Source organism: Macaca nemestrina, chromosome 7 (genome assembly GCF_043159975.1).
Source record: "Macaca nemestrina isolate mMacNem1 chromosome 7, mMacNem.hap1, whole genome shotgun sequence".
In the NCBI taxonomy this organism is placed as follows: domain Eukaryota; kingdom Metazoa; phylum Chordata; class Mammalia; order Primates; family Cercopithecidae; genus Macaca; species Macaca nemestrina.
This window is the reverse complement of record NC_092131.1, coordinates 47,692,360-47,702,610: the sequence shown is the minus strand read 5'-3', so window position 1 is coordinate 47,702,610 and position 10,251 is coordinate 47,692,360. Positions and strand designations below refer to the sequence as shown.

The 10,251-nt window shown below is 43.0% G+C and overlaps 1 protein-coding gene across 2 annotated transcripts in view; it reads right to left on the bottom strand.

Moving 5' to 3' along the window:
• Positions 1-672: 672 nt before the first annotated feature.
• C7H14orf39 (chromosome 7 C14orf39 homolog) overlaps positions 673-10,251 on the bottom strand; it is a 176,331-nt gene continuing 166,752 nt past the window's right edge. For both annotated transcript variants that reach the window (XR_011625826.1, XR_011625825.1), the window contains one exon: positions 673-1,011. The gene's annotated coding sequence lies outside the window, so the exon portion shown is untranslated. The remainder of the gene's footprint in view (positions 1,012-10,251) is intronic.

Below are 10,251 nucleotides of genomic sequence, written 5' to 3'. Positions count from 1 at the left end.
ACTCACCTGTACCAAACTTTCAGAGACAGTTCAACTGATTTAATAAATTTGGCTCATGTCATGAGCATAAAAGTCATCTGAACCTTGAGCCTCAAAGACCAGTGACCTCCAAACTTGACTACTCACCTTATAAGAATCAACTGGGCTGCTTACTAAACATATATAGACGTCTGAGCAAAGGTATTTGTGGTTTTTAAAAAACTAGATCAATTATTCTCAAACTTTAACAGGGTGGGGGGGAGCTGATGTGGTGAGGGCAGGTCCTGTAAAAAATTTAGATTCCCATCAATAGGTCTGAGTAGGGCCTGAGATTCTGCATTCCTAACTATCTCAAAAGTGATACCGTGCAGCTACTTCATGGACCACACTTTTAGTGGCAAGGCCCTAGATAATTCTGATAGTCAGCCAGTTTGGGAACCAGAACTTGAGGCATCATAAATGTTGCCTGAAAGATGAAAAAGCTCATTTCCACCTCAATGTTTATCAGCAGCTCAGGGTGCATCAGTGAGAGTGTTACACAGACGGATACAAAATGTGGGTGGGCAAATTTCAAACGGTAGAAGAAACCTTATTGAGAATGTTTAATTATGTTCTTGCTCTGCTAATACGAGAATAGAGTGGACTCTTAAGTTCCTTTATTTCTCTAGTGATTTATTCTTCAGAGTTCACCAGCAAACACAAAGGAGGGAGGAACCGTTACTTTAAATTCATATTATTTTAGCTGATGTATCTGGAGCACAGTGATAAATTAATCATGACGTGTGGTCTGATTCACAATCATACTCTAGCCCAATTTACACTTCGCATTTGCAGAACTGAAATGCGATGCATCAAAATGGTCATACACCACGGATTTTTCTCCTCACTGCACCCATGGAGGGAGGCGCTCTCTCTGCCTTTCTTGTAAGCACCTGCCAGGGCCCAAGTCCACAGTGGATGGGTCGTCCAGCTCAGACAGCGCCCAGGATGCAGTAAGGAAGCAGAATTTGGCACTCAAGACTCAGACGCGGCCTGCAGGAGGGAGTGGGAGTCGTTAAAAAATATCCTTGTGGCTTAATGACCAAGGCAGGTTTATTCTCAAGGAAGGGGGAGCGGCGTGGTGGTGTTACTAAACATAACAGATGGCAGCTGTCTGCGGCTATATAGGGCGCGCTGACAAATCCCTCTGGATGGCCACGAGGCGCTGGGCTGCGGGGCGTGGGTGCACTTCGCGCCCGGCTCGGAGGGCGCCGCCTGCGGGAGGACCTCCGGGAGCAGAGCTGCCTCCGCCCGCAAACCCGGCCCCGGCCCACGCGGGCTCACGGCGCCAGGCGGGGTGCGCCGAGGTGCAGCTCCCCGGCCCCAGGCTTCGCTGGGGTGGGGGTCGAGGCCTCTCCGCGGGTCGCTCCCTCCACCCTGCCGCAGCCCCGCCTGGCAGCTGGGAGTTGCCCGGGGAGCTGTGAATTCACTAGACCAGCATTCACCCAGGGCCTGCCGGGGCTGTGAAAGGATGGGAGGACCCGGCTCCCCAACCCACCTTTACAAAGCCAAAGTGTGGTTGGTGAGGTACCCGACAGGCACACACTGCACGGTGATACTGAACCACGCCCGAGTGCGCATTTTTGTGGGAAATGGGTCTTAGCCATGATTTCCATGTGGTGAACATCTTTTCCAAACCCCGGATTGAAACGCGGTTATCGGTTCAATGACTTTTTTCTATGATTTGGAGATTGATTCAGATGGGCGAAATCTTACAAAGTTAATAATCTTATAAAAATCTTACATAATAATCTGAAGTCGCTTTGAGAGAGACATTAAAAAATATGTCCATTGAAAATAATAAAATTCGGTGAAATCGGACAGGACTGTGGCGGTGGGGAAGCTTCCTGGAAGACAGGGCAGAGAGTCAGCTTGCCAGTTTGGGCTTGGGATGGGCAAGAAAAAAGAGGGGATTGAGAGTTCTGGGGACTGAATAACATACACTACTGTGATTTTCAAGCGGCAAAGTTCTTTAGAAAGGTAAGGCCAGACAGACTAATGGGAACCGTCCAAGGAGAGGGAACAGAGGAACTGTCTGCACTTTTGGGGCTATGGTCTGTGAAATGGGCTGCAAGGACCACCACCCTAGGAGTCGTGTGGTGCATGTCATGTGCTTGGCTCTCTGCAGCAGAGTTGGAGAGTTCCATGGAAAAGCCTCCTCTCCCCACCACTCATCATCTCCTCCACCCCTTTCTCAACAAATGTCAGGGACTGAGGCTTCCTTATTTTCTCCTCAATCACCTTGCAGTGCTTTTCACTGGAGGTGAGAAAGGTTGAGGTTCATTCATTCATTCAACAAATGTTTAAGAGCCTTCTATGTGCTAAGGCTAGGTGCTTGGACCCTGAACAAAACAGGTAAGAATCCCTGCTGACATGGACCTTGCAAGAAGCAAGCTACATGGATAAAATCTGTGGATAGTGTCGGCCTGACAATGGGCTGGCCTTCGTTTCCTGTAAATAGAATTATTACTTTTGACTTAAGAATTCTGACACATTGAGGGTTCTCCATACATGTGAAGCTATCATTGTGATTATTCAGTAATTTCAAAGAAAAAGGCATAGCTGATGGAGGAACGTTTATGTTTGAAATAATAGAATAAAGTTTTAATTCCTTTTTTATGAATTTATCTGGTGGAGGGTTCTTTGGCCACATGCGAACCTTTCCCCAGTAATGTGGGTCTGTGTAAAGTAGGATTTTGACTGTGAGACATTAAGAAACATGGACTTTCTGTCTCCATTTCTGGGAACCCTTAGGTCACATGGAAAATGCAGAGCCTCTGGTAGTCAACTTCCCTGGGACCACGTCCTGTTAACCCTACCACCTTTTTTTTTTTTTTTTTTTTTTTTTTGAGACGGAGTCTCACGCTGTTGCCCAGGCTGGAGTGCAGTGGCGCGATCTCGGCTCACTGCAAGCTCCGCCTCCCGGGTTCCCGCCATTCTCCTGCCTCAGCCTCCTGAGTAGCTGGGACTACAGGCGCCCGCCACCGCGCCCGGCTAATTTTTTGTATTTTTAGTAGAGACGGGGTTTCACTGTGGTCTCGATCTCCTGACCTTGTGATCCGCCCGCCTCGGCCTCCCAAAGTGCTGGGATTACAGGCTTGAGCCACCGCGCCCGGCCCCTACCACCTTTTAAATTCTCCCTCACCCTCATCATGTCCTCACTTCCCTCCTTACCCAGGTTCAGTTCTGTGGCCAGGTTTTGGAATTATTCCCTTGTCTCTGCCACAGGATCCAAGAGCTATGTTTCAATGTTTCCAAAGCCTGAAAGTCATTGTATATCCACCTTAGATAAAAGGGAAGAAACTAACCTACCTTTCAGATTTATTTGCTTTTGGCTACAGCAATGGTAATTCATTATGGTAGGGTGGGTAAGTATGTTACCAATTGCTTATTAAGGAGTATTTTTTTTTTTTTTTTTAAGATGGAGTCTCACTCTGTTGCCTAGGCTGGAGTGCAATGGTGCAATCACTGCAACCTCCACCTCCTGGGCTCAAACAATTCTCCTGCCTTAGCCTCCTGAGTAGCTGGGATTACAGGCATCTGCCACCATGCCTGGCTAATTTTTGTATTTTTAGTAGAGACGGTGTTTCACCATGTTGGCCAGGCTGGTCTGGAATTCCTGACCTCAAGTGATCCACCCCCTCTCAGCCTCCCAAAGTGCTGGGATTACAGGCGTGAGCCACCACACCCGACTATATTAAGAAGTACTTGGAAGTTGATACAGAGAATGCCACATAAGGTCACAATGAATAGTAGGTGTAGTTGACTGTTCTGTCTCTCACACAGACATACAAACTCACACATTGACACTCATGCTTAAGTCAGTTAACTCTATTATAAACTCATGTGCACTCATTTCACAAACATGGATTTTTGCATTCTCTTTTAAGCCATCTGTTGCCTATGTAGGATCCTGATTTTTTAAAATCTCTCATATCATTGTTACAGTGTACAGTTATGCTTGTGTTTACACTTAAGATGATTTAGGGTAGTAAGTATATGGGCGAACTTTAAAACTTTTAAATTGTTATGCATATATTTTAAAGTATATTTGAAAAGATATGTAGCTTATCAGACTAACATTTCACAGAAATTAGGATCCAAGCAAGTTTTTCAAAATGGGTTAATAAAAACATGAAGTCACATTGTACTCAGATACAACAAAAAATAACACAAGGAATAACAATAATAAATAAAATTAATAATAAAAATTAAAAATATCCTAAGTGGTAAGGAATGACCACAGTTTAAGTTGCAGATTCATCTGTGATTCAGGGGCACCATAAAAGCCCACTGCAGTTGGCCCTAGAGAAAGGCTCCTTCACAACATATGCTCCAGTCTGCCTTTGACCAACGTTCCATTAGCGCTCAATGGCAGACACATCAAAACAGGTACCAGTGGCTTAAAAAATTATTTTTCTACAACTCAGGAAAATTCTACCAAACCATTTTATCCACGGGACACCCTCTATCCACTCTCCGGACATCTGTGTCTAATGTGATCATGGCTTTAGATCTTCAAAGCTCACAAGCATTAGAAACATGCCAGAAATCTACTCACAGCAAAACTGTTTTTTTAGTAAACCACACAGAATTGAAAACCCTGTTTAAAAAAGCTCCATACAAACCATAAGCTATTAATCACTTTCCTATAATATTCTACAATTCTACTCCAAGAGGCCCATTTAATAGAACTTCAAAATTGAAAGTGAATTTATTTACATTTTTTATGAAGAAACAACCGTATATACTCTTAAACACCCAGTGTTTCTCCACAGGGATACTAATGGCATTGGCAGAATGTATAGCATCGCTGGTTCTTGGGTGATAAATGCCAGTGGCACCCTCCTCCAAGTCTTTGTGACAACCAACTTTGCTCCCTGACATGCACGTGCGCGAACTCTCTCTCTCTCTCTCTCTCTCTCTGTCTCTCTCTCTGTCTGTCTGTCTCTCTCTCTCTCTACCTGCCCTCAGTGGGGCAGTACTGCCCTCGCTTGAGAACCCAAACTGCCTTATGCCAAAAAGAAGCCTGAGACCCAGGGAAGAGAAGGGCGGTAGGGATTTGCCCAGGACCTACACCAAACTGGTATTGTGTTCGGCTTTCAGGCTGCAAAGAAGAAAGAGCGCTCAGACCATCTCAGATGGGGAGGGATTACAGAAAGTGTATACGGTGCGGGGTGGCGGGTGTGTGGTGAGGAGACCCAGAAAACTATTTCAGGGATCTCCCAGCCAGGCCTAATGGATAAGAACACTCTTTCTCACTGTTGCAGATTCAACAGCAGATGTGAGGTCTCATGGGCAGCTTTGGGGACTTGGCCGCTTTGTCACCTGTACCGGAAGCTCACAACCCCGGGAGATTCCGCCTTCTGACGGTATCGCCCTGTGCCTTATTTTTCCTGCTTTGCTTCCCTTCAAACTGTTTCCTTATTGCCTCTGTCCCTACTCCTTTCTGATTGTTTTACGTTCACAGTTTCCTCAAGAAAATACAAACAGAATCATTAAATATCACCAATACACAGAATCCCTTTGGAACGGAGTTTTTTTGCCACGCTACCTACCCCAGACGCCACTGTTACCATCCAAGGCTGCTTTGGGCTAGAGCCAGCAGCTTATTTTCTCCAGCAGGGGGCAGCATCGCTCGTTGGCATCTTGAGGTTTACTACTCAAGGTGGGCTTAGAAGTCAGATTTCCTGGGTTTGAAAGCTAGCTCTATAGCTCCTGTGTAACTTCAGCTGCCTGTGCCTCAGTTTCTCATTTGTAAACTGACACGTTAATAATAAAGTAGACTTCAAAAGATGTGTGTTTATGTGTGTTGGCAGAGGAAGGACGTTTAAATGAGAAGGCATTAAAAATAATTCAAAATACAATGGCATTCTTCATACAAGTAGAAAAAAACAAAAAAATTATTTTGTGGTTCTTAAAATTTATGTAGAACCACTGTAGTGGCATAACAACAGACACATAGATCAATGGAACAAAATAGAGAACTCAGATACAAGTCCATGCATTTATAGACAGCTCATTTCAGAATTACCATATGATTGAGCAATTCCACTAGTGGGTATGTGTCCAAAAGAAGAAAAATCAGGGCCTGGCGCAGTCGCTCACACCTGTAATCCCAGTACTTTGGGAGGCCGAGGTGGGCAGATCACTTGAGCCCAGGAGTTCATGACCAGTCTGGGCAACATAGCAAAACCCCATCTCTACAAAAAATACAAAAATTAGGTGTAGTGAAATCCACCTGTAGTCCCAGCTACTAGGGAGGCTGAGGTGAGAGACTCTCTTGAGCCCAGGAGGTGAGGGTGCAGTGAGCTGAGATCATGCCACTGCACTCTAGCCTGGGTGACAGGGCGAGACTCTGTCTCAAAAAAAATAAAAAAAACAAAAAGAAAAAGAAAGAAAGGAAGAAAGAAAAGAAAAAAGAAAGAAAGAAAGAGGCAGAAAGAAAAAAAGAAATAAAAGAGAAAGAGAAAGAAAGAAAGAAAGAGAAAGAATGAAGGAAGGAAGGAAGGAGCGAAGGAAGGAAGGAAGGAAGGAAATCAGTATATCAAAGAGATATCTGCACTCCCAACTTTAGACAAAGGTGCCGAGAACATACAATGGGGAAAGGACATATCTCTTCAATAAATGGTGCTGGGAAAACTGGATAACCACATGCAGAAGAATGAAAGCAGATCCCTATCTCTCACCATATACAAAAATAAAAGCAGAATGGATCAAAGTCCTAAATCTAAAACCTGAAACTATGAAATGACTAGTAAAAAACGCTGGGGAAATGCTCCAGGACATCGGTCTGGGTGAAGACTTTTTTGTGTAAGACTTCAAAGGCAGCAAAGAAAAAATATATATATACAAATGGGATTACATCAGGCTAAAAAACTTCTGCACAGCAAAAGAAACAATCAACACAGAGACAACCCACAGAATGGGAGAAAATATTTGCAAACTATCTATCTGATAAGGGATTAGTAACCAGAATATATAAGGAGCTCAAACAACTCAATAGGAAAAAAACCAGTAATTCGATTTAAAAATGAGCAAAAGATTTGAATAGACATTTCTCAAAAGAACATATATAAATGGCCAAAAGGTATATGAAAAAGTGTTCTATATTGCTAATCAGGAAAATGCAAATCAACACCACAGTGAGATGTCTCACACAGAATGTCTATCATGAAAAAAAAAAATCAGGGAATAATAGATACTGGCAAGGATGTAGAGAAAAGTGAATCCTCATACACTGTTGGTTCGAATGAATATTAGTACAGCCACTATGGAAAACAGCATGGAGGTTCCTGAAAAAACTAAAAATAGAACTACCATATGATTTAGCAATTCCAGTAGTGGGTCTACATCCAAAATAAAGGAAATAAATATATCAACGAGATATCTACACTCCCATGTTTACTGCAGCACTACTCACAATAGCCAAAATATGAAATCAACCTAAGTGTCTATCAGTGGATGGATGAATAAAGAAAATGTGGTTTATGCACACAGTGGAATATTATTCAGCCATAAAGAAGAATGAAATCCTGTCATTTGCAGCAACATGGATGGAACTGGAGACCATTTTGTTAAGCAAAATAAGCCAAGCACAAAAACATAAATATTGCATGCCCTTATTCATATGTGAAGCTAAAAAAGTGGGTCTCATGAAGATAAACAGTAGATTGGGGCCAGGCATGCGGTGGCTCATGCCTGTAATGCCTGCACTTGGGAGGCCAAGGCAGGCAGATCACCTGAGGTCAGGAGTTCGAGACCAGTCTGGCCAACATGGTGAAACCCCGTCTCTACTAAAAATACAAAAATTAGCCAGGTGTGGTGGCGGGCACCTGTAGTCCCAGGTACTTGGGAGGCTGAGGCAGGAGAATTGCTTGAACCCGAGGAGGCGGAGGTTACATTGAGCCAAAATCATGCCACTGTATTCCAGCATGGGCAACAGAGTGACACTCCATCTCAAAAAAAAAAAAAAAAAAGAGTGGATTGGTGGTTACCAGATGCCAGGACAGTGAGAGTGGAAGAGGGGTTGAAGACAGGTTGATTAATGGGTAGAAATATACACTTGGATAGGAGAAATAAGACCCAGTGTTTGATAGACCACAGTTAACATTAATTGATTGTACATTTCAAAGTAGCTAGAAGAGAATAATTCAAATACTTCTAGCATAAAGAAAGGATCAATATTTAAAGTGATGGATATCCCAATTACCCTGACTTGATTATATGAATCAAATTATCACATGTACTCTCAAAATATATACATCTAATATGTATCAATAAAAAATCATTAATTTTTAAAAGTACTTAGCATTTAGTATTTTATTAACGTTAGCTGTTGTTTTTATTGCTGCTATTGTTATTATTAAAGAGAAAGTGGTTGTTGTCATTATCGTTATTAAGTAGAACGTTTAGAGCTTCTATTTCCTGACTACCCTCACTCCCACCCTGAGTGCTTTTCAGACTTTTCCATTCAAGTTCCTCTGTTGGCTGAAGGCAGTAAAGATGCAGACTCCAGGAGGATCAAGGAGAGGGGAGGTTCCAGGTGTCCTTGTGCAACCCTGAAATTTCTTTAAACCACTTGCTTTCTCTCTGTTTTATATTATGTCACAAATCATGTATGCACTATAGATGTGCTTTTTAATATGCTATTCCTTAATATAGTCATGTCTCCTCTAATGTAAAATGCTTTAAATTATATAGCAGGTCAAATGTTTAAATTGTGTCCAAAAAAATCTTTAAGGAAAATTGGTACCCAGGGAGATTCACTATGTTTCTCTCCCAACACATACCTGGAGGTCATAACCCATTCCAGGTTACCACAATTCTCATGCCTTCATGGTTGGAGGTTTTCCTTCCAGAAAGATCAAATAGAAAGACATACAGTCAGTCATTAAACTGTCAAATACTTATTAAACTTTATTTTTGGGAAGACACATAGTAAATACTACAGAGGATTCCACCACACACCACCTTTGTGCTCCAGGAGTTTATCATATTTAAGCATGCTAGTGATGTCTTCTGTAAGCAACCCATATTTCTCAGCCTTCCCCAGTTGGTGAGGAGGTGGTCAATTTTCTTGGGTACTCCCACCACATTTCCTGTAATTTGGTTTTGATTATAGCTGTATATTTCCAAACCCAAGTTGGACAAGGATAAAATCTTTTTCTCAGGAGGATCCTCAGCCCTTATGTAAATCAGTGAATATGAACGACTTGGCTACCTCTTCCAGTTCTATGCATGTACCATACTGTCTCATCTCTGAGCCTTGCCATGTTGTCTCCTCTGCCTGTCTTATCTCTTCCCTCTCCCTTCCTCAGGCCATTTACTGAGTAATTCCTATTCTTCCTTCAGGTCTCCCTGCTGCCCCCCAGTTCTGAACTGGGTGCTCCTCCTCTGTTCTCACAGAAACCTCTCAACTTTCCCTTCTCATTGTTATACTTTGTTGCACTTACTTGTTTGATGGTCTCTCTCCCCTGGAAGATTTCATCCCATAAGCGTGGAAACTGTAACTGTGAAAAGCCAGCACTTGCCTAATGTCCAACAGAAACTTCACTGCCATTTGTTGAATGGATGGTGGATGTGGCTTAGCTCCACTTTCCAGAAATCTTCTGTGTCACAGAGGAAAGAAATATCTGTGTGGGCAGGACATCTTCTTCTGATCTAAGTCATGTTCATGTGAGCAAAATGGCCAAATTGTGGTACAGCCAATCTGGGAAGCTTTGGACCATCTTATCTAACAATTCAATTCCTATTGCATCCAACATCAGTGAAAGAGAGACTGGTTGATAATGCAGTCTTACTCTCCAAAACAGAAGGTCTGTGATCTATTTAGTCAAGGTGTGACAATGCTGCCTTTGATAACTAGGAGGATTTGAACTTAGGAAGCCCTTAGTTCGCAACATGTATATATATATATATACTTTAAGTTCTGGGATACATGCGCAGAACGTGCAGGTTTGTTATGTAGGTATACACGTGCCATGGTGGTTTGCTGCACTCATCAACCCGTCATCTACATTAGGTATTTCTCCTAATGCTATCCCTCCCCTAGCCCTCCACCCCCTGACAGGCCCCAGTGTGTGATGTTCCCCTCCCTATGTCCATGTGTTCTCATTGTTCAACTCCCACCTATGAGTGAGAACATGCAGTGTTTGGTTTTTTGTTCTTGTGATAGTTTGCCGAGAATGATGGTTTCCATCTTCATCCATGTCCCTGCAAAGGACATTAACT